General features: G+C 41.9%; 1 long non-coding RNA gene across 1 annotated transcript in view; it reads left to right on the forward strand.

Moving 5' to 3' along the window:
* The window catches only part of LOC103793618 (uncharacterized), a 53,994-nt gene that overhangs the window by 16,073 nt on the left and 12,289 nt on the right, over nt 1-25,632 (forward strand). The window contains exons 3-4 of the long non-coding RNA XR_004744373.3: nt 10,551-10,678; nt 11,458-11,590. This is a non-coding gene — a long non-coding RNA (uncharacterized LOC103793618). The remainder of the gene's footprint in view (nt 1-10,550; nt 10,679-11,457; nt 11,591-25,632) is intronic.

Raw genomic sequence — 25,632 nt, forward strand, 5'->3', positions numbered from 1 at the left:
CCAGCCTGGGCAACAGAGACGCTGTCTCAAAACAAAACAAAACGCATATACACAAACTGCTCTATAAAGTGGTCTTATGAAACAGCAAAAACATTCAAACCAAGGTTGAGGAGACACAGCACTGTGTTCTACTCATGGCATCTAGTAAAGTGTCTTTTGACCTATATTCCTTCTCAAAGTTCTTTGCAGCCCATCTGCTTGGGCAGCAGTCACTGGGCAGCAGGGGAGAATCCCTGGTCAAGCAGGAGGATCTGATACTCTGAGAACTGGGATTTTCACTGGTAACTTCATAGCTATGAGGGCACTGACTTCACATTCCTGTTTCTTCCTTCTGGCCATGTGCGATGGCCACTAAGGATGCATTTTCTGGTAAACAAATTCATACGTAGATTCCGTGTGAGCCATACTTTCCTGCATTGAGGGTGGTTAGGGAGAGTAGGGCTTTAGTCATACTCGAAAGTACTGTGACTTGCGGACCATAAATGGTCAAATTCTGCCTTAGTCTTAAGCCCCTTCCCACAGGGAGTCACCAGGTCTGTGTGCCTACGTACCTCAGCATGAAAGTAAGCAATGATAAGGAGTTTTCTGGGAGCCAACCTCAGTCTTTCTCCTTGCAGGCTGTCTTTGACTTTTTTTTTTTTTTTTTTTTTGAGATGGAGTTTCGCTCTTGTTGCCCAGGCTGGAGTGCAGTGTCACGATCGTGGCTTACTGCAACCTCCGTCTCCTGGGTTCAAGGGATTCTCCTGCCTCAGCCTCCCAAGTAGCTGGGATTACAGGTATGCGCCACTACACCCGACTAATTTTGTATTTTTAGTAGAGACAGGGTTTCTCCATCTTAGTCAGGCTGGTCTTGAACTCCTGATCTCAGGTGATCTGGCTGCCTTGGCCTCCCAAAGTGCTGGGATTACAGGTGTGAGCCATAGTGCCCGGCCGTCTTTGACTTTTCGAAGTCTGGATCTGTGTGTTCACTGTGCTGTGCTCAGTTGCAGGTCATAAGGAGACAGCAGTGCAGAAGGCTAGGAAGCATCCCTGCCCTCAGGAAACTGACATTCTAGATACAGACAGTATCAAAAGGCGTAGTCCTTGCATATCTGTGGGAGATTGGTTCCAGGATGTCCCTTCCCTACACTGAAGACACCAAAATCCACAGATGTTTAATCTCTTATGGACAATGGTGTAGCATTTGCATATAATTTAGGCCCATCCTTCCACACATTGAAAATCATCTCTGGATACCCAAAACAAAATAAATGCTATGGAATAGTTGTTATACTGTATTGTTTATGGAATAATGACCAGAAAAAAATGTCTGCGCTGGGCATAGTAGCTTGCTTGAAATTCTAGCCCTTTGAGAGGCCAAGGCAGGAACATCACTTGAGTCTGGAAGTTCGAGACCAGTCTAAGCAACATAGTGAGACCCCCCCCGTCTTTACAAAAAATAGAAAAATTCACTGCATGTTCTCACTCATAAGTGGGAGCTGAACAATGAGAACACATGGACACAGGGTGGGGAATATCATACATGGGGCCTGTTGGGGGTGGAGGTCAAGGGGAGGGAGAGCGTTAGGACAAATACCTAATGCATGCTGCAGGGCTGAAAACCTAGATGATGGGTTGAAGGGTGCAGCAAGCCACCACGGCACATGTACACCTAGGTAATAAACCTGCACATTCTGCCCACGTATCCCAGAACGTAGAGTAAAATTTCTTTTAAAATGTCAGGCACGGTGGCTCATGCCTGAAATCCCAGCACTTTGGGAGGCTGAGGTGGGTGGATAATGAGGTCAGGAGTTCAAGATCAGCCTGGTCAAGATGGTGAAACCCTGTCTCTACTAAAAATACAAAAATTAGCTGGGTACAGTGGCAGGCACCTGTAATCCCTGCTACTGAGGAGGCTGAGGCAGGAGAATGGCATGAACCCAGGGGGTGGAGGTTGCAATGAGCTGAGATCACGTCACTGCACTCCAGCCTGGGCGACAGAATGCCACCTTTTCTCAAAAAATAAAGTAAAATAAAATATGTACATATTCAGTACAGACAGAATTGTTTCTTTATTTAAAAAAAAAATAGCCAGGCGTGGTGGCATGCCGCCCCTATTCACAGCTACTCTGGAGGCTGAGGCAGGAGGATCACGTGAGCCCAGGAAGCTGAGGCTGCAGTGAGCCATGCTTGTGCAGCTGCGCTCCAGCCTGGGCGCAGAGTGACACCTTGTCTCAAAAAAATAAAACAAATTACAATATGTACGTGTTCAGTATAGACACAATCATTTATTTATTTTGAGTATTTTGGATCCACCGTTGGTTGAGTCCACGGAAATGGAAGCCATGGATACAGAACCTGTGGACAGGGAGGGCCGACTGTAGTTACAACATGTACTATGTGGGAAGGCGATCGTTACAGTGGAGACTCGAAGCAAGGAAGTGTTGGGTGTTTGAGCTTTTGAATGTAGAGAAGTTAGGAAGGCCCCACTGCATGGGTGACGTTGAAGCCAAGGTGGCAAGCGGTTGAGGGAGCAAGCCTGTGCTGACAGAGGGGGCATCTAGGCAGAGGGCTGGGCCAGGCATGTTGAAGGCTTGCGTGGGAAGAGCAAAGCTCAGAACCAGGGAGATGCAGACCAAGGAGTGCCGTCACTGCAGGGTCTCAGGACTGCTGGTGAGATGGGAAGTCTTTGAGGGTTGTGGGTAGAACTAGGGAGACACTATCTGATTTAGGTTCATAGGCTCTCTTGGCCGGCTGTGCGGGGGAGGGGGAGACTACACACTATCTGCTGTGGACTGTGGTTCTCAGTGAGCCTGTCTGAGCCTGGATTAGACTTAGTTACTGATTATACAGTCTGGATCCCACTGGTGCGGGGTGGTGGTGGTCTTTAGTTTTGCAACTTCTCTAGGCACAAATCTCTTTCTTTTCTTCTTTTTCTTTGTTTTTTGAGATGGAATTTCATTCTGTTGCCTAGGCTGGAGTGCAGTGGTGCAGACTTGGTTCACTGCAACCTCCACCTCCTAGGTTCCAGCGATGCGCATGCCTCAGCCTCCCAAGAGGTGGGGATCACAGGCGTGTGTCACCACATAAGGCTAATTTTTCTATTTTCAGTAGAGACAGAGTTTGCCATGTTGGTCAGCGTGGTCTCAAACTCCTGACCTCAAATGGTCTGTCCACCTTGGCCTCCCAAAGTGCTGGGATTACAGGTGTGAGCCACCGTGCCGGCCCCACAGATCTCTTTCTTATAGAGGATGAGAAAAGGGACTTTTTGTCCTACGAGGGTACTTAGCTGATGAATTCTGGAATGAATTCAAGTGTGGCTAGAAAAATGCTTGAAGAGAATTCCAGGTTCTCGGTAGCCCAATGTTTCATTTATCTTCGAAACAGAAAGCTCCTCCTCCCTGTGCATGCTCCGTGTCGCCCACTTGCCTCACCGGTGAGCAGATTCCACCGTCTTTTCCACTGATCACTTCTCTTTTCGGTTCAGGCTGCTCCTCTGGGGTTTATCGTATGTTCTACCTTCTCGCTGGAGCTGCATGTTCAATCGTGACCAGAACGCATCTGTCAGATCTCTGAGCTTTTCAAAAATCCAAACCTGAATGTTTTGGCATATGACCCTGTTAGCCTCTTTTAAGTGGGCGTGTGGTAAACTTGCCCCACAGATGTTAGCATACCCGTGTACTTTGAAGAAAATAGTAATAACTTTCACATCTGGTCCTCTTTTCATCTAGGGATCTTAAACCCCAAGTGCATATTAATTAAACCTCACATCACTGGCAGGTAGGGAAGGGATGGAGGGCAATTGCTTTAATCACCACTGCTGAAAACATAGAGGGATTGCCCCTGGGTAACAGATGCCTTTCATGTAGCATCTTAAATACTTGCTGACGATTACCTAGTGGGAAGTGTATGGTCACGCACATCTGCAGGGTGTGGGGAATATCCTGAGATACTACAGACTTGCCCTATGTTTTTGGTGTAGTCATTGCAGAAGGCTGCTTTCTTTCCAGTTCATGGGCTTTTACCACTTCATATGGATTACTTGGAGTCTCATGGTATGCACTGAATGCTGGTATTGTTAACTGGGAAGGCTGTTTGGTTTTCTTTCCATCTTTTATTTTGGTATGCAGATAGAAAGTTCCTTTTAACATTTCAGCTGCCTTCCAAGCTGGTAACTGGGAGTGGTACATCCCCTTCCCTTTAACAATCTTTCCCTAGAAAGTCTCTCAAGTGAGCTGGGACAACAGAAAGACAGGAGAGGACCATGACTTTCTTCAGAGGACAGAGTGGCAGCTGCTTACGTCTATTCGTAGAGAACAGGGCGTTGGTTTTACCTATAAGAAAAACGGGGCAGGGTGTGGTGGCTCATGCCTGTAATCCCAGCACTTTGGGGGCCTGAGGCGGGCGGATCATGAGGTCAGGAGTTTGAGACCAGCATGGCCAACATGGTGAAATTTCATCACTACTAAAAATACAATAATCAGCCTATATGATGGCAGGTGCCTGTAATCCCAGCTACTCGGGAGGCTGAGGCAGGAGAATCACTTGAACCCAGGAGGCTGAGGTTACAGTGAGCTGAGATTGCACCACTGCACTCCAGCCTGGGTGAAAGAGAAATTGTCTCAAAAAAGAAAAGAAAGAAAAGAAAAATGGAACAGAACAAAACCAAAACAAAATCATGGAAATGGTACTGTCCTGTCATTAATAAGTAGGAATTCTGCTGCAACCTGTGGGAGGGGAGTTGGGGGTGTCGCTGGGGTCAGGGAGTTTATAAGCACAGCAATTGTTCTTCAGGGCACCTCTGCCTGGCAGTGGGAAAGCAGGCCTCGGCAGGGTCGAGAGGGTCTGAGATACAGCTGGTTTGCAAAGCGATGGGCTTCTTCAATTTTAAACAGAAAGTCTTTAGCTCCGTTTTAAACAATTTCTAAATGCCAGTGTATAGTACGTCATCGATTTCACAGTGTCACACTGCTTTTAGTCACAGTCGCGTGTGAAAGAAAACAGTAAAGGGAAAAAATATTGAAAAGTGTGGGTTCCTCACCAGCCCCTCCATGCGACACCTCTTAACTCATGGATGGCTGGCTTCTTTCCATCTTTGTGACTTAAGAGGTAGAAATATATCTCTCTTTTTTCAGATACACGATGAATATTTATATTATTTTAGATGAACATTCTTCTGAATACATTTTTTTTGTTTTTTGAGATGGAGTCTTACTCTGTTGCCAAGGCTGGAGTGCAGTGGTGCCATCTCAGCTCACTGCAACCTCTGCATCCCAGGTTCAGGTGATTCTCCTGCCTCAGCCTCCCAAGTAGCTGGGATTACAGGCGAGTGCCACCACACCCGGCTAACTTTTGTATTTTTAGTAGAGACAGGGTTTTGCCATGTTGGCCAGGCTGGTCTTGAACTCCTGACCTCAAGTGATCCCCCTGCCTCGGCCTCCCAAAGTGTTGGGATTACAGGCATGAGCCACTGCATCTGATCCCTTCTGAATAAATTCTAAAAGCATACTCTATGAGAATGTATCTTTCCATGATTCTTCTCTAGTAGTATGAAACTGTAAAAAATATATATATTTTTTCCTGAGACAAGGTCTCACTCTGTCAACCAGGCTGGTGTGCAATGTTAGGCTCTGTGGTTAGAATCCTAGAGTTCGAGGTAAACATCACTAGCTCCATCATTTGTAGGCTGTGTGGCCTTGGATAAGTCACCTAAAGTCTGTGTGCTTTGGATTCTTCATTTATAAATGGGGATAAGTACTTTCCTTATAGAATTGTTAGAAATTCAAAAAACTTCTTCAGTGTCTGACTTATAGTAGGTCCCCTACAAGCGTCGACTACTATTTCTGATGTTGTCACCATCATGGGCACCATCCCTCTGCCCATAAGTAAGCACCAAATGAAAGTTTTTCTTTTTTTTTTAAGGGGGAGGGGGGCGGGGACAGAGTCTCTCTCTGTCACCCAGGCTTTAGTGCAGTGGCACGGTCTCAGCTTACTGCAGCCTCCGCCTCCTGGGTTCAGGTGATTCTCCTTTGTGACATCCACCCACAGTCCGTCCACTGAATCGAGTCATTGTTGAATGTTAGGTCCCTAAGGCAATGAATTAAACTTTCTACGCATGCGGTCATTTTATTTCCAAGGGGATCAAGCAGCCATTACATTATCCACCATAACAATATCATTCAGAAGAGTTTTACTGCCCTAAAAATCTCTGTGCTCTACCCATTCTTCCCTTTTCTTGCTAATTCCAGGAAACCACTGATCTTTTATTTTTTCCTTTGAGACAGGGTCTTGCTCTGTCGCCCAGGCTGGAATGCAGTGGTGTGATCATAGCTCGCTGTGGCCATGAACTCCTGGGTTCTAGCGATCCTCCAACCTCAGCCTCCTGAGTAGCTGGAACTACAAGCACACACCACCATACCCAGCTAATTTTTAAATTTTGTTTGTTTTTTTGAGACAGAGTCCCACTCTGTCACCCAGACTGGAGTTCAGAGGCACAATCTCAGTTCACTGCAACCTCCACCTCCCAGGCTCAAATGATTCTCCTGCCTCAGCCTCCCAAGTAGCTGGGATTACAGGCCTGCCCCACCACGCTCAGCCAATTTTTGTATGTTTAGTAGAGACAGGGTTTTGTCATGGTGGCCAAGCTGGTCTTGAACTCCGGTCCTCAGGTGATTCACCTACTTTGACCTCCCAAAATGCTGGGATTACAGGTGTGAGCCATCATGCCCAGCTTAATTTTTAAATTTTTGTATAGAGACAATGTTTTACCTTGTTTCCAAGGTCGGTCTTGAACTACAGGGCTAAAGCGATTCACCCATGATGGCCTCCCAGGCATGAGGCACTGCACCTGGCCTACCACTGATGTCTCTAAATAGTGTTGTTTTTTCTGGAATGTCATATACTTGGAATCCTGCAATGCGTAGTCCTTTCAGACTGGCTTAGCACCACATTTTATGGCTTCAGGCAGTTTCTCGTCTTTCTTTACTTTGGCTCTCGAGCGCTGAGGTGCACCTACCAGCGTTCTACCATGGACTCCGCCAAGGAACTGAGTTCCCTGAAGGGCACTTTGTCTCACCTGCGGGAACTTGTATGGGAAAACCGTGAAGTGGGCCCCGCCTTGCTGAAGTTACCAGTGGTTGTCTGACCCCCTTGTGGAAATAGAAATACAACTGCATGCATAGATAAGTTTAAAAATTCATTGCATTTGGGACCTAGCATTCAACAATAACTCAATTCGGTGGATGGACGGTGGGTTAGATATTCCTGGTAGAGGTCAGTAGGCCACAGCCCCTGCTTCACAGTGTGGCGGAGGTGACAGGAAAGTCAATGCATAGTGACACAGAGACAGGTGGTGGCAAAAATAGAAGCACCTGTGGGATGGGTCAGGTTGTCAAGGCCAAGAGGCTGGGTTCAGTGTTGAGTGTGGATTGGAAGCCAGGCCTGTCAGGTGAGCAGGGCACCCCGGGGCAAGTTGCTGTCATTCTCAGGGCCTCAGTTCCTGCCCCTATAAGATGGCAGATGATGGCACCCCCCTCTCTAGAGGTACTGTGAGTAGGAAATGAATTTACATGTGTCATGACTTAGAGGACGTGGTCTACATGGGTGCACTTTGGGAATATGAGCTGGAATCGTCCTCCCCTTCACTAGAAGACAGAGGCAACCACAGAGTGAGAGGGAAGACTGTGGTCAGTCTTTGAACTTACCTACTATTTTAAACTTATCCACGCATGCAGTTGTATTTCTTCTCCCTTCTTCAGGGAGGAGAAGAAGGAGCAGGGAGGCTTGGAAGAAGCTGGACTCTGACCTAGCATTATCTTTCTTCTTTGTATGTGATATTCTTAGATGATCATGCACGTTCCTTATAGGAACACTAGAATATACGGCTAAGCAGAAGGATGGCCATTAAAACTACCACAGGTATTGACTATTCACATTTAGATGATTTCTTTCTAGATTTTTCTTTCTTCCTCTGCTGAGATGGTTTGTTGTTGTTTTGTTTTGTTTTGAGATGGAGTCTCACGCTGGTGGTATGATCTCAGCTCACTGCAACCTCCACCTCCCAGGTTCAAGCAATTCTCGTGCCTCAGCCTCCTGAGTAGCTGGGATTACAGGTGTCTGTCAACATGCCTGGTTAATTTCTGTATTTTTAGTAGAGATGGGGTTTCACCATGTTGGCCAGGCTGATGTTGAACTCCTGACCTCAGGTGATCTGCCCGCCTTGGCCTCCTGAAGTGCTGGGATTATAGGCTTGAGCCACCACACCCAGCCCAGCTATCCTTTTTGCTCTGTCACCCAGGCTGGAGTGCAGCATCCTGATCTCGGCTCACTGCAACCTCTGCCTCCCAGGTTCAAGTGATTCCCCCTGCCTCAGCCCCCTGAGTAGCTGAGACTACAGGCGTGTGCCAACACACCTGCCTAATTTTTGTATTTTTAGTAGAGATGGGGTTTCATCATGTTGGCCAGGTTGGTCTTGCTCTTGACCTTGTGATCTACCCACGTCAGCCTCCCAAAGTGCTGGGATTCTAGGCGTGAGCCACTGCGCCCGGCAGCTTTCCTTTTTTTTCAATTTCACATCTAATGAGGCTCTGAGAGGTAGAGGGAGTCACTTACCATCGCTCACTGGTCAGTGTGCAGCTGGGGTTGCCCCAAGCTTCTGATACCACATACCCTGAATGCCATTTTCTGGCTCATTCCTGCCTTGGAGACCCCAGACTCAATCATCATTGACTGAAGCCATTCTTTTTTTAAAATGTTGTGGATTTTTTTTTTTTTGACTAATTATATTTAGAAGTACAAAGTGACTTTTTTGCATTTGATAAAATATCTGTAATATAAAATTTACCGCTCTAGCCATTTTAAGTGAACAGTTGTGCAACCATTACCACGATCTATTTCCAGAACGTTTTCATCATCTCAAACAGAAAATGCACCCAGCCAGCAATAGCTCCCATTTCTCATCCGCCACCTCCCTGTCCCTGGTAACCTCCATTCTACTGTCTGTGTATAAACTTGCCTATTCCAGATACCTCGTATAAGTGGAATCATACATCATATTTAGAATAATGTTTTCAAGGTTCGTTCATGTTGTAGCACATGTCAGAATTTTCTTCCTTTTTGGGGTTGATATTATATATATGCATCTTTTATATACATGTAAATGTAGGTTTATATATACATATGTTTTGTTTATCCATTCATCTGTAAATGAGCATTTGGATTGTTTCTGCTTTTCGTCAATTGTGTGAATAATGTTGCGATAAGCAGTGGTGAAACAACTCAGCGACAACGAAAAACCATGCAATTTAAAAAATAAGCATAGGACTTGGATAGACACTTCTCCAAAGATAATAACAGGGGCGGGTGGATCACGAGGTCAAGAGATCGAGACCATCCTGGTCAACATGGTGAAACCCCGTCTCTACTAAAAATACAAAAATTAGCTGGGCATGGTGGCGCGTGCCTGTAATCCCAGCTACTCGGGAGGCTGAGGCAGGAGAATTGCCTGAACCCAGGAGGTGGAGGTTGCGGTGAGCCGAGATCGTGCCATTGCACTCCAGCCTGGGTAACAAGAGCGAAACTCCGTCTCAAAAAAAAAAAAAAAAAAAAAAAAAAAAAAATACAAGAATTAGCTGGGCATGGAGGCATGCGCCTATAGTCCCAGCCACTCCAAAGGCTGCCGCAAAAGAATTGCTTGAACCCAGGAGGCGGAGGTTGCAGTGAGCTGAGATCGCGCCATTGCACTAAAGCCTGGGTATCAAAAGCGAAACTCCGTCTCACAAAAACAACAACAACAACAACAACAAAATAGCTGGGCATGGTGGCGCGCACCTGTAGTCCCAGCTGCTCCGGAGGCTGAGGCAAGAGAATTGCTTGATCCCAGGAGGCGGAAATTGCGGTGAGCTGAGATCGCGCCATTGCACTCCAGTCTGGGTAACAAGGGCGAACCTGCGTCTCAAGAAAAAAAAAAGAAAAACAACAATTAGCTGGGCATGGTGTCGGGCGCCTGTAGTCCCAGCTACTCGGCAGGCTGAGGCAAGAGAATTGCTCAAACCCAGGAAGCAGGGAGTACCTGCATTATAAAGGTACTTTATAAAGTACCTTATGCACATAGAATTCTTCCTCTTGTCTTTCTCCACTTTACCTTCTCCCAATATTAAGCTCTTATAAAATGGATCTAATAATAGGTCAGACTCTTATAAAATGGGTCTAATAATAGGTCAGACTTGCTGTTAAGTTTAATGAGGAGATATTTTCTTTTTGAAACCTACAGAATATGGATGTTGGATAGTAGCGGTATAGATCATAATAATATTATTAGGAAAGGAGAGCTTTGATGAAAGATGTAATTGTCTAGCTCTGGAGGTCTGCCTGATATTATGGCAAAATGGGATTCATGACACTGCCCGAAGAAATAAATGTCAGTTATGCAACTTGTAACATGTGCCACATATATACCTGCATGATTTTATAGATTCACTTGATGTTTTCATGATAGAGTGTACTTTAATTTAAATATTCAGTTTCATGAAATACAGAAAGTATAACACTAGTTTCATTTTTGTCCTTTTAAGTTACGTAGAAACCCCAGCTCATTTCTCTTGGAAAGAAAGTTACGACCGATCCACCATGTCCGGGAGCACGTAGACAAATGAATTCCTCAGTCCCGAGTTTTCCAGCATATCTGGGAGTTTCTGGAACAGTAAGTATAAAACCAGCAAAAAATGTTGTGCTTGAGCTAAATAAGTAAATACGTAAATGTAGATGGTCAAAATACTGCTTACTAGGGCATGTTTTTTTCTAGAACCAATAGAAGTTATTTAGGAAAAGTTAATGACTCCAATGCCATCTCTTTGTTAAATTCAGTGGTGACTGTTTTCAGTTTCTAACACCAAAAGATCCTTACTAATCCAAAGTGATGTAATTTTGGAGGGCCTCAAGCCTCCTGCACCAAAATCACTTCCCCAGTGTTGCTTTGCTACTCCGAATCCGTTCGGTTGAAGACTCACCTACTTTATAATGCAGGTACTTCCTGAGAAGATAAAACACTAAATTTTGTTGTTCATTTATACCTTGCTGTATAAAGTATTATTATTTCTTTATTACAAGCAGGTTTGGGTAAGTGAATAAGTTAAGAAGGTGAAGAAAGTATATCAGTACACTGGAGACTCTTAAGAATAGAGTATAAAATACTCTATCTCAGATACGTCTATTATGTCCTGCAGTCTACCCAGTAATTATCTAAGGAGGGCAGAGGTCACGATCCCATTTAACTAATGCAGATTGAATTTGAACTGCTTGAAATTACACATTGGATAAATGGTTGAGCCAGGACTCAAACCTAGGGTTTCTAACTCCAAGCAAGTGAAGAGCCTTGAGCCTTGCTGACTTTAAGCAGAAAGTGCTTGTTGTTAACCACAGCATGAGTATGTTTTAGTCCCTTTTCATGCCTAACACACTTTTTTCTTTCCTATGTGTTAGGCCTATATGTTCAGTTCAGCCCATTGACTTGAACTTTGTGGATGAACCATCAGAGGATGGTGCAACAAACAAGATTGAGATTAGCATGGACTGTATCCGCATGCAGGACTCCGACCTGAGTGACCCCATGTGGGTGAGTGGCATGGGCTTTCTCCTTAGTCTTTGGGCTGTGCTATCTGTAGCTCTGCGAAATCTGACTTTTCAATAGCGTGTAAAAAGGCAGGTGGCTTTGAATGGGCAAGGCCTTTGGGAAGAGAGTCAACATGGGTAGCTGAGAGGAGATTAGGAGTGGTTTATGGATTTTGGTTCTGCCTCAAATGTCGATAGTATATATATGTATATATGTTTCCATTGGTGTGGGAGGGCGATTCTTTACATCTTTTATCTTCGTTATTCCTCATGTCAACCCCAATTTAGAACAGATAGTACCAGCCCAAGGTTTTCTAGCCAGTAGGGACAGAGAAAGAATCAGAAATTTATGTTATTTGTATATATATATTTATTTACTTGACAGTGTCTCACTCTGTCACCCAGGCTGGAATGCGGTGACATGATCTTGGCTCATTTGCAACCACTGGTTCCCTGATTCAAGAGATTTTCCTGCCTCAGTCTCCCAAGTAGCTTGGATTACCGACTGCACCACCACACCTGGCTAATTTTTATATTTTTAGTAGAGACAGGGTTTTGCCATATTGGCCAAGCTGGTCTCAAACTCCTCCTGGTGTCATGTGATCTGCCCATCTCAGCCTCCCAAAGTGCTGGGATTATAGGCGTCAGCCTCTGTGCCCAGCCAAGAATCAGATTTCAGATCTGAGTCCTATCCAGAGCACTTCCTACTATGACAAACCACTTCTCTGTTCTTCTAATTCAGGAGGAAGAGATAAATTCTATGTGCATATGCAGGTTTAAATAGCTGGTAATAGATTAAGAGGAAAGAAAAAAAAGCTAATACACAAAACAGGCTTTTCTTGGCTGTACCACTGAGTCACTCATAATTATAGGCCCCAGTTTCTTATTTATAAAGTGGTAAGATCATCGGTGCTACATACTTCCAGGTAAACTAAGGAGTTTAATGGGTTAATGATGTTTAGATGAGATTTCCTGTGTTTGTGGACTTTCATAATTCTGGTGGATTTTCTTTTATTATCATTTATTTACCATACAAGTCCTGCTGTCTTTTCTATCAAGGATTTCTGGAAAAAGAATGAGGGGAAGGTAGAGAGTCGGGTATCATAGCGCATCTGTTGACAAGATTAGGGGAATTATTTTAAAATGCCTTGTCTTGTTTGAGACGTTTCATTGGAAATTTTGCTACGTCTTTTTTTGATATGGAATGTACTGCTTAATATTGGGAGAAGGTAAAGTGGAGAAAGACAAGAGGAAAGAAAAACAAAGTTATAACTCTGCAAATACGTGGATGCTTTAGCACTAATTTGATAAGGGAAAAATAAATTTTTTCATTGGCCCTTTTCATTCCAATAAAGATATAGTTCTCAATCCTTGAGCTAGTGAAATTAAACTATCAACTAATTTCAAGGGGCTGGTCATTCAAGGCCTTGGAATATATCGTAATTCAACATAAATATCTGTAAATTCTGATTTACATAACTCAGCTTCATAACTCAATTTGTTTTCCTTCCCCCTAGTCCTCTTCATCGTCCTTCTATATTTTAAGTTTTAAATCTAAGCAAGAGTAGATAATATTCTTTGTATTTAAAGAACTCGTCAATATGCTTCTGTGAGAACATATTATTTTGGTGGTGAATTTTGTGTTTTGTTTCTGGAGCTATGTTCTTATTGTGAGTGAGAGGGCTAATGCACTTATAATTGCATCACTGCACAAGCTAACGAAGTCCTATTGTTGCTTACAAAGTTGGTATGAAATGAAGGAAAAAATACATTAAGCACAACAAACCAGCAGCAGCCTTGGAAATGCCAGAGTCAGAGCAAGTTTCAACATGTCATTTGCTTTTTTGTTTTTTTCTTTGAGGTCTGAAAAAGTGTAAAATATTGAACTGCATCACAAAAGAAGCTTTCAGTCTTGGGAGAAAACCATTTTAGCTTGCCTTATGATTGATTTTTCTATTTCAGCAAAATAAAATTAAATTATTTTAGATAAAAATTTCCTACTTTCCTGTCACCTTCCACTGGCTTTATTTCAATTGACATTACCTGTAATACTAACAGTCTTGAGACACACACTTACCTAGTATATCCTCCATGCCAGATACTATATTTCCTTATTTTAAAGCTACATAGGAATTACTTTCCACAGAAGAGAGTGGACGTTTTATTACCAAAGCACTAGAGGCTTAGCAATTCTAACCCTTTTCAGAAATCATAGAAGTAGAAGGGCAGTGTTAAAGCAATGCTCATCGAACTCTAAGGTGTGCACAAATCACCTGGGTATCTTCTTAAAATGCAGCTTCTCAGGCAGCAGGTCTGGGAGCCTGAGACTCTGCATTTATGACAAGCTCCTAGGGAAAGCCGTTGCTCTTGGTTCAGGGAACACACCTCATGTAGCAGGTGTGAGGTCCTTCACACAGCTCCTCCTGAAAGCCACTTCTGTGATAAAATTATGATTTAAACTTTCTTCTTTTTATGTATCTTCTAAGTTTTCATCAGTGATCATATATTAGTCTTATAATCAGAAAAAAAGTGAATAAATATATTTTTAAAGTAGAGTAGTCCCTTCCTCAGATTTCTACTGATGGTTTACCTTGGGCCTGTCTTTGATGATCTTTGAGGTAGGTCTCTGAGTGGGTTGTTAGACACTTCAGGTGCCCTGCCCATATTACTCAACATTTACCCTTTTAAAAAATTTTGCTAAAATAAACATCATAATATATGTTACTGAGATGGAGTCTTGCTCTGTCACCCAGGCTGGAGTGCAGTGGCACAATCTCGGCTCACTGCAACTGCCACTTCCTGGGTTCAAGCGATTCTCTTGCCTCAGCCTCCTGAGTAGCTGGGATTACAGATGCTTGCCACTACACTTGGCTAATTTTGGTATTTTTTTTAGTAGAGACAGGGTTTCACCACGTTAGCCAGGCTCATCTCAAACTCCTGACCTCAAGTGATCTGTCCACCTTGGCCTCCCAAAGTGCTTGGATTACAGGCCCACCACGCCCAGCTCATATTTTTGATATGATATGGTTTGGATGTTTGTCCCCTCCAAATCTTGTGTTGAAATGTAATGTCTTATGTTGGAGGTGGGGCCTGGTGGGAGGTTTTTGGATCATGGGGGCAGATCTTTTATGAATGACTTAGCGCTGTCCCCTTGGATGAGGGTTCCTTTTTTTCTAGCAGTTAACATGAGATTTGAGTTGTTTAACAGAGTGTGTCCCCTCTTCTCTCTCTCACTCCCACTCTTGTCATGTGACACCACCTGCTCCCCCTTGCCTTATGCCATGATTGTAAACTTCCTGAGGCACATGCTGGAGCCATGCTTGTACAACCTGCAGAACTGTAAGACAATTAAACCTTTCTTCATAAATGACTCCACCCCAGGTATTTCTTTATAGCAATATAAAAATGGAGTAGCATGCCATCTTAACCACTTTTTTTTGAGACAGAATCTTACTCCATCACCCAGGCTAAAGTGCAGTGGGTGATCTCAGCTCACTGCAACCTCTGCCTCCCGAGTTGCTGGAATTACAGGATTGTGCCTCTATGCCCAGCTAATTTTTATATTTTTAGTAGAGACAGGATTTCACCATGTTGACCAGGCTGGTCTCCAACTCTTGACCTCAAGTGATCCACCCGCAGCCTTGGCCTCCCAAAGTCCTGGGATTATAGACATGAGCCACTGCTCCCAACCAATCTTAACCATTTTTAAGTGAACGGTTAAGTGACATTAAGGACGTTCACAGAATTGTGCAACCATCATTACTATTCATCTCCAGAACTTTTTCATTTGCAAAACTGAAATTCTATATCTATGGAACAAAACTCCCCATTTCTCCCTCCCCCAGCTCCTGGCAACCACCATTCTATTTTCTGCCTCTGCAAAATTGACTACTCTAGGTTCCCCTATAAGTGGAGTCATACGGTATTTATCCTTTTGTGTCTGGCTTATTTCACTTAGCATGGTGTCCTCAAGGTTCATCCATATGGTAGTATGTGTTAGAATTTCCTTGCATTTTTAAGGTTGAATACTGTTCCAATATACATGTATGCCACATTTTGTTTATCCTGCATCCGTCAATGGACACGTGGGTTGCTTCCACCTTTTGGCTGTTGTGAATAATGTATAAACATGGATGTGCAAATCTCTCTTCACATCCCTGCTTTTCTACTTAGCATTTCTATGCTGGATTTTCAACTGCCTGCATCTGTGTCTCCTTACCTGAGAGTGTCCTCTGACTACCTGCTCTAATCACATAAGGGCTGAAAAGTCAGTGCCCCTCCCACCAATTAGGATAGAAATTGGTGTATGACTCCACATTTTCCTGAGTTCCCCGATGAAATCAGCCCCCAGCTACCTTTGGTGGTAATCTACTTGATACCACATTCTATAATGGCTTCCTTCTCTGGTTCATTTTTCCTCAATCACCTTGTTTTCCTGGAATCACCTCCCAAATAAACTTCTTGTTCTCAAATACTGACTTGAGGTGTGCCTAAAGGAGAACACATCTAAGAAAGTTTAAAAGGCACACTGTGAATATGTATGTATACCCATAGATAGGATCTTTTTGGAGAGCAGCAGTGAGATTTGGATATCCGTGGTGGATTCTTAGTTAGGTGTACAACTGCCTTCCCACCCCATTCAGCTGATGTTCTGACTAAAATTAAATCTGTTCATATGAACATTTAAATCTTATTGTAACAGTTTATACATAAGTTTTAAAAACTCTCTTTTTGCTTCCTTTCTAACTCGACAACTTATTCTCCCAAATTAATTACCATACATGGAGCTAGATCCCAAAGAAAGAAGAAAAACAGTTCTACAAACAAATAGGTCTTTTGTTGATAGGATAGTTGTTTTCTATAAATAGATTCTTGTTTCTTCCTTTTGCTACCATGTTTAGCCTCTGGGCTTCTCTTGGTTGTATCTAGTTTGTTGTTCTTGGCTCATTTTGACATTCTCTGCGTATTGTATTTTTAATATTAAATTATATATTTAGAAACAAGCTTTGAAACAGATGAATTGTCTTGTACTAGAGCTACTACTCAAGATGAAAATGCAGTGATGCAGCCGACAATGTAAGTCAGAGCTGTGCTTCAGTGTCATGCAGTCGGGGGCGGTGTGGGGGGGGGGTCTCGCTTCGAGGGAGGTGTGAACTTCCATTGATCTTTGGGAGCAGTTAATGTAGGAGCATACTTAAAGCATTTACACACCAGCCCTGCTGAAGGCAGCTACTGCAGAAACTCAGAGAGCAAGCCCTAGACTTGCCATTTCCAAGGGAAAATGTGTGCCTTTCTAAAAACTGCAGCCACCTTCCACACTCCCCACACCAAAAATAAATCTTTAATTGTGTATGATGCAGTAGATGCATGCATATTTCAAAAGTCTGCTTAGTTCTTCCTCTTCTGAATTTAAAAGATAAATTACTATAATTGCTGTGTCGCCTAGCTGGTTTAGAGTAAATGAATAATTTTCAAAGCAAGAAGCAGTTTCAGCTACAGAAAATAGACAGTAATGTCACTGCAAGTGTTTCCCCTTTAAAGTCATTGAAAGAGTATCACAGCAGATGTTTTTTCTGTTTGGACTATTTTTCCATGAAACCAATGGATGAGGCTTGTACATGATAGTTTAGTTCCTTAAATTAGGAACAAACTTATCTGATTTCATATACTGGAGGTTGGAAATCCTTTTTGTTAACTTAGCACAGTGGTAACTGTTTGGGAAAAAATAAGCTTTTTAAAAAGTAGGATAAATTGAAGTTGTGATCAGATAAGCAAGAAGTGATATGAAGCCCAAGCAAAGCAAACTTAGTCATTGTTTCTCATTGCCGACATAGACCATCATATTCATTATGTCCATCAAAATAGAGGAGGGCTAATTTAGACAGATAAGATGAAGTTCATTCTTCTTTGTGGAAGGAATCTGAGAATTTCCCAGGAAGGCAGCTCAGCATCTCTAAGACTCTTGCATTTCCTTCACTTGCGGACCTCATGGCCAGCATGTAACAGCATCATGTGAAATTACATTGCACACTTAGGGATGGTACTAACAGCATAATTTGACTTTTTTTTTTTTAAATTCAAGGAGCAATAACTGATTTTCTACTCTGGGCCATATCTGCTCTGTCCTGGAAATACCTGAGAATGATCAGTTTTCTGTTTAGCTAGTAATCTTTCTGTACATCTATTGCCCCATCACTTATCAACCATCTATCCGTCTCTCTTCCCTCTTTCTCTCCCTTTTCCCTGCCTCCCTCCTTCTTTCCTTCCTTGCTTGCTTGCTTCCTTCTTTTCCTCCCTCCTTCTGAACCAAAATCTTAAGCTAAAACTAAAGTCAGGCAGCCTTCTGAAAGTTGAGCTCTAAATCTTACTGTGTGTCCTCACTAATAAGATACTACTGAAACTCTGTGACCTGTAATAACTTTACCTGCTGAAGGAATGAGATTGGCTCCTTTGAGGGCAGTTAGTTTTTAAGGGCATAGCCTCTGGATCAGAGTGTCTCTGTTTGTCCTGGAAAGGGAGTAAGGTGTGTGGTGGTTGCAGTTTTCATTTGGTATAGATGGTTTAATGTGTGTAGTCACTGATTTTTAATAAATTTTGTTGGTTCCTAGTTCAAAAGTTCTGGGCAAAAAAATTTGGTTTACAATGAAATCCCGTTCCAGCCATGGTGGATTGCTGCATTTGGTGACCCTACTGAACTCTGCCTCCCATCACTCATGCCCTTGTGTATTCTCTTCCTCTTGACTCCAGACTTGGCCATATAACTTGCTTTGGTTGATGGGACATTAGTAAGCATGATACAAGCAGAGGCTTGATAATCGCTTGGGCTTGTCTTCTTGGAATGCTGCTTCTTGGAAGCCAACCTTGATGCTACATAAAAGCTTGTACTAGACTATTAAATGATCGGTCACATCGAGAGAGACCCTTAATGATGAGAGGCCATCTGGCATGATCCAGCCCCAGTCAAACTCTTAACTGAATGTAGTCTATTGAGTGACCTTAGCTACACCATTTATAACAGAATAACTGCCCAGCTGAGCTCAGCCAACTTAATGAATTGTGAGGATTAACTGTTGTTTGAAGTTACTCAATTTTACAGTAGTTAGTTACAAAGCAATAGATAACTAAAACCATGTTCTACTTTACATGGTCTGTGCAAAAGGACGTGCTCTGCAAAGGGAATTTGAGTATGTTTTGGCTCATAGAAGACTGCATTTTATAATGCTATAATGTCATTTAAAGTATAGTAAGCAAGGACACAGAGTGTGTGTGTGTGTGTGTGTGTGTGTGTGAAATTGTGATATCACTGTTTCTACCTTTGCAACTGAATGTCACAAAGTATTTTTATTTTCACATAGTTACATTAAGGAAGGTAACTTTAAGAGTAATAGCTCTTTTATTCATTCAGGTTGTGAAAGACACTAAGAATTATAAAGAAAAGAGTAGTGACCCCAAATCTTACCACCTAGAGTCCAACTTTAGGAAGTTTTCTATTGTAAGGATGGTTAACATAATGAAAAACCTTACTGGATTCTTCTTCTTAAGTCTGGTGACTAAATCAGTAAATTAGATCCAATTGAGAGTGCTGACACTCTGATATCCTTATGAAAGCGCTTGTAAGCATGGACACAGATATGCAGGTTCTTGTACTGGATTTATCGTTCGTGATGCCCACCACTGCATCTCTACACTGCAATCAGATTGCTTTTTCTAAAAGGCAAATTTCCGACTGATTTCTACCTATGCAATAGCTCCTCACTGCCTCTAGGGCAATGGTTCTCAACTAAGGACAGTTTTGCTTCCAGGGGCACCTGACAATGGAGACATTATTGACTATACTCTAGTACTACTATACTATATTGTAGAGACTGAAATAGAAATGCTGCTATTATCTAGTGGGTAGAAGCCCGGGATGCTGCTAACCATCCCACAATACCCGGTACCACCCCCGAAAACAAGGGATTATCCAACCCAAAATGTCAGTAGTGGTTCTGTTGAGAAACACTGCTGTAGGGTGTAAGGCCCTGTCTCCTAGCTGATGCTTCCCTTTCTAATCTCACACCTCTGACTTTTCACTCATGCCTGTCATGTGTGCTCATATGCAATGGCAAATGCCTTCTTATTTTCTTATCTTCTTACATTTAGGTCTTTGCTTATGTTGTTCTAATAGTCTGTGGGTTTCATCATTGTGCTTTGTGCATACTTCTGTTTTTCTGATTACACTGAGTTGCAATTACTTTTTTATTTTTTGAGATGGAGTCTTGCTCTGTCACCCAGGCTGGAGTACAGTGGCACGATCTTGGCTCCCTGCAGCCCTCGCCTCCCTGTAGCCCCTGCCTCCCAGATTCAAGAGATTCTTCTGTCTCAGCCGCATGAGTAGCTGAGACTATAGGTGTGCACCACCACTCTCAACAAATTATTGCATTTTTACTAGAGAGGGGGTGTCACTATGTTTGCCAGGTTGGTCTTGAACTGCTGACCTCTGGTGATCCACTCACCTTGGCCTCCCAAAGTGCTGGGATTACAAATGTGAACCACCATGCCCAGACTGCAATTACTTTTTAAAATCTGTTGTCCCTACAAGCTTGTGAGTTCAGGGTTAGCTAGCACCAGGCTACATGGCCAGGAAGTATTTGATGGAAAGAATGAACGTTTGTGTGGAACCACTACTGGAAAAGGGACTGAAGCTGTATGAGTTGATAGCTGGGCCAGCCTCTGCCAGTTTTCCTCATGTTATGTGAAGCGTTTTCGTGAAGGCATTGTGGACACCAGCTCTCCCTGTGCACATGATTTTAATGACACTTCACAGTGGTTCTTCCTCTGTCTTTTTGCCTTTTAAACGTTTAGGAGACGTCAGTATCAACTTCACAATACTCCAGGTGGCTTTGAGAGACAACTTAAGACATACAAAGAATGTGAAGACAAGGCTTTGTGCCTCAAATGTCTTGCTGTAAAGGCCAGAGAAGGGGAGAATTTTTGAGAAGTGAAGGACTGGTTCAAGGCACTGTCTTTTGCCCCAAAGCTGCATTAACATCAATTTAGCGTAATATAGACCAGTTGTTCTGAATTTTGCCTGCACATCACTATCATCTGGGCTCCTCAAAAAATACCATTGTTGGTGTTCAGCCCCAAGAAATGTTGGTATAATTAATCTTTCAGAGTTTTAGAAATTTTAAGTTTTCTATGCATTTCTGTTATGCCCCCAAAAACTTTAAGGACCACTTATGCAGACAATTAGATTATAGATCTTCCTGCTAACATTTCCACAGTAATTTACTGTTTTCCTTCTTCGTAATTTACTATTACTTAATTTTATAATTTTGGCATAAGTAATAAATTAATACTTCTAACTTCATTCAAATTTATAATTGCATTAAATTAACTTAATTAATATGTAACTTTTTGGTAAATGACATTGTATAACCTCATTTCCTTCTATCCTCCCTCTTGGCCCTGAAACTCAGATGAAATATCATCCAGAAGCAGCTGATCAGCCTTTATGTTGGTGGAAGTTGGAAGGAAGCCATTTTTTAGATAGTGTGCCCAGAAAGACACAAAATTAGAACTTTCCTTTTGGTTCCTATTCTGCCTCCCCTGTTTCCAATACACACAGTCTGTTTGTCTAAGAGAAAAAGTAGGAACATCCCCCACGATCCCATATAGTCCTTCTCAGAGGCTAATTGTTACTTTTATGTGTTTTTTGTTTCATAACCAATGGTATACTTGTTATGAATGTGCTAGTTAGGAAGAAAAGTGAAAGAACTGTCTAATTTATTCTAGTCGTCTTCCCCGTTTGGTGGTTGGAATAAATTTTAGCCTTACTTTAAATAGGAAAGTTAGAAATAGTAGTTTAATTCATTCCATTACACTCTATGTCAAGCACCAATTATTTTTAAAGAATCAGTTTATGAAAAAAAAATTGAAATCTGTTGACTTTTGCCATCAAGTAGGTAAGCACTGCTGTAGAATGGCTGCTTTTGGCAGAAGATAATAGCTTTCAAGGCAAGAAAATATAGTCATTTAAGGCCAGGTGCTGTGGCTCACACCTATTATCCCAATACTTTGGGAGGCTGAGGTGGGTGGATCACCTGAGGTCAGGAGTTCAAGACCACCCTGGCTAATGTGGCAAAACTCTGTCTCTACTAAAAATACAAAGATTAGCCAGACCTAGTGGTGGGCATCTGTAATCCCAGTTACTCAGGAGGCTGAGGCAGAAGAATTGAGAATCGCTTGAACCTGGGAGGCAGAGGTGGCAGTGAGCCAAGATCATGCCATTGAACTCCAACCTGGATGCCAACAGCAAAACTCTGTCTCAAAAAAAAAAACCCAAAACACACACACACACACACACACAAATAAATAAATATATATATATAATTTAATCTGTAGAATTTTAGATTACTATATTGTTTCATTTCAAGAGCAAATGTTAGGGTAGGAAGAAATGGCCAAAATGATATAGATAGAGCAATCCTTCCAAATTCTTCACAATGCATGTGTGTGTATACACACACACACACACACACACACACACACACACGTTTTTATTTGTCAAGTGTACCTCACTAGAGCCAAATATGCAATTTAACTTTAATGATCATATAATTTTATTTGTCAAGTGTACCTTATTAACACTGAAAAAACAAACTAACCCCCAAACAAAGGTTAAAAAAAAAACAACACCCAAAACAACGAAGGCTCAGGGTAATTCTTTAATCCATCAGTTGATCATTGTTTGTGAAATATCCTAGGTCTGCCTCTCTTGGAAGCGCTGTGCTGGGTGTGGGGAATGAGGTAGTGAAATGATTTTCCCACGGAGACATACGAAGTTATAGCAGAACCAGAACTACAAATTAGGACTTTGTTTCTTGAGGGTATTAATTTAAAGAAATTTCCAGGCTTGATTTTTCTAATTTCCTCGCCTCGATTTTTTATAGGTATGTCTGTAATGGATTAAAAGCGTTGTCAATAGATATTTATACTAGGTTTATGAGTTTAAAAATGATTAGTTATATTTATGCTGGCAAACCTAGAAAATGTGATTAAAAATAATATCTAATGGCCATTTGGTTAATAGGTTAAATCCTTATTTTCTAAAAGTTCTTTTTTTTTTGTACAGAGAAGTGCTCTTTGCTTTTCCTAAATTACCTATGTCTAAGAAAATCTTCTGAAGAATGGAGTTGTGTCTCAGTCCTACTATTGGGTCACATACTTTATGTCCCTTTTACTGCTTAAATTTTTAGCAAGGTTTCAAGTTGGACAAGAAACTTAGAGCTCATCTTATCTAAGTTCATTTGACAGATGAGAAAACTGAGGCCTGGGGAGGCTTCATAGAGCTAGTCTGAAGCCAAACTGGGGACTAGAAGTCAAAACTTTTTTACCCCAAGGTCAGTACATTTTTACTTTAGTACAGAGTAAAAACTGTAGGCAGCTTTTGTTATACACATAAACACACACACACACACACACACACACACACAGCACACACAGTACTCTCATGCTGTATGATGAGTCTACTTTCAGAAGTGTGGGTTATTACTTTTGCACTCTCTTATGTTGGCTTCTTGCAAAGTTGGTTTGAGTCAAGGATTAGAGTGCAAGCAGCTCACTTGGGAGGTGGTTCTGGAAAGCACCAGCAGAGGAGTGGAGGAAATGAGATAAGGAAGGAAAGGCAGCCAGTACAGTGTGTGCTGATAAGCAGATTTCACTGTGGGCAACTGAGGCTCCTCTCTGCTGGGGCCCTTTTGGGTACTGGGTAGAATATGCTTCCAAGTTGTCCCACAGGAAAGGAGCTGGGCTATTTATTTACCAGCTCCTGTGTCACTGCATGGGGACTTTTCCTGGAAGCCCTACTCCTTGTAACTGAAAAATCTACTAGTCAAGAGTGTTTCAGTTCCTAGAGGAAGGCTTCTTCAGTGTGGTTAGTAACTGAGTCAGTGGGAATGTGGAGGAATCGGCAGATCACTGGCAACTTCTGCATGTACTCACTCAGAAAGAATTGGAATTGGATTTAAGTGCACATTCTATACACAGTGTGATTGCAATATAACAAACACCTTGTCTTTGCTCTTTCCTCTTCTTTCCATTGCATGCTTACTGCTTTCATATGGGAAGGCTAGAACTGAGAAAAGCAAGTATAAATATATATAAATATTTATAAATATATAAATATTGAATTTATACTGATCCCATTTGTGTTGGATGTCCCTTGAGAGTCATTCTCCATTTTCTCCAGCCTGTCCTCCTAAGGCTGGCCATTAATTGCAACATTGGTGGGCTTCCTTATTCTCTGGCTTTAGAATGGCTTCAGGCAGTGGGAGTTTCTAGAGGAGATTGGAGGGAGGAGAACTGTGAGGTCAGTTGCTAAGGGACCCCCAGGTCTCTCCTTGCCAACATCTGTTCCTCTCCTGGAAGCTAGAGTCTGCCAGGAAGATCTCTCTTATTGTTCTAATACTTTTCTTGGTTTCTGTAGCTCTGTTCTCTTTCTCATTCAGGTCTAGGATACCTCACATTCCCTCCAAGGTTTCCCTAATCCCTGCCCACATCTGATAAGTAACCCCTTATTAAACTCCCTCAGTTGCCCCGTTTGAGTGTTCCATCTGTTTCCTGCTGGGACCCTGACTGAGACAACATCTTTGAAGCATTTGCTCTCTAGACAGAATCAGATGAAATGAAACAGCTAGAGATGTTATGAAGATATAAGATAATGAGGCATAAATTGTACTTGAGCCCTAAGGATGCTCAGCATATAGGATCCATTAACAAAGAAAGGTTACTTATTAAAGTAGATGTTTTTTGGTGGGGTACCTTAGGTTGTAATTGGTAATCTGTTTTTATCCCTGTTCTGTGGGTAGCTCTGTTTAGGTAGTGAACTGAAAACGGGAAATTCTGCTTTATTGTGACCACGTATGCAGTTAATTATAATGTATTTAACTCTATAAAATGGAATAATTTATAATTCAGAGAAACAGAAGGGTGAAATGGATCTATCCATCTGAAAATGTCAGAGATTTCTCTCATGTGTGGTAATTTTAGATAAGTATTTTCCTCTTAATTCCTTATGTTTCTCATCCCTTTAATGGGTTATAATTTTCTTCTCTCTCTCTTTTTTTTAATGCTGGTATGAAAGGCATTTCAGGCTGCTTAGAGTAAGGCACCAGGAACAGAAAGCACCCATTCTGTATGTATTTTACAGAGGGTGTCTTGTGATTCAGGCACTTTGCTTAAGTACAATTAACCCAATAACGAATCATATTTGATCACTGCTTTCAAGGAAATCACAATGTAGTTGAGAAAATAGAAGTCCAAACAAGTAACTGTGATAAATATTTTTCAGTATTATAGGTATATAGAGCATTTTATGTACATATAAATGAGGATATGTATATATGTATATGTGTATATATATATATACGTAAGTCTGTCAAGAAAAGGCAGAGAGGTTAGTGAATGACAGAAATGTTTCATAGAGCAAGTGACATTGAGCAGGGTCTTGAAGGATGATAATGAACATATTAGGAAGATAAGAGGAGGAATGGCATGAAGGAAGGCTTGAAGATTCAGTGAGATATATAATTTGGGAGAAATGTTGGTGGCCTTTGGAGGAATGACTGGACTTCAGACCATAGGATAGAATGGTAATCTGATTCTTAATATGCATCCTCACTTAAAATAATAAGCACTAAAAATATTAGTAAAAATATACTCTAAAAATCGTAGGGGAGAGTAAACAAAACAAAAATAATTTCTTTGGGAATCTTTAGATATGTAATGGAAAATATATTGCTAGATATTATAGCAGATGTTCTAAATACTGAACAACGCATGATTTTAATTCAGGAGCATCTCAAAACAGGGAGATAGACCCATTGGTATCTTTCTGTCACTACACAGCTTTGCTCAGATTCGAATGCACTTATACTAAATTTTCCATTACACAATTACTTTGTATCATCATAGAATTACCTAAAATATGGAAATATGATGGGTTGCTTGGAAATATGTTGGATTGCCTTTTCTATTATTAATGAGTATATTAGCATCCATACT

The sequence above is a fragment of the Callithrix jacchus genome, chromosome 6, assembly GCF_049354715.1.
Source record: "Callithrix jacchus isolate 240 chromosome 6, calJac240_pri, whole genome shotgun sequence".
NCBI classification, from domain to species: Eukaryota; Metazoa; Chordata; class Mammalia; order Primates; family Cebidae; genus Callithrix; species Callithrix jacchus.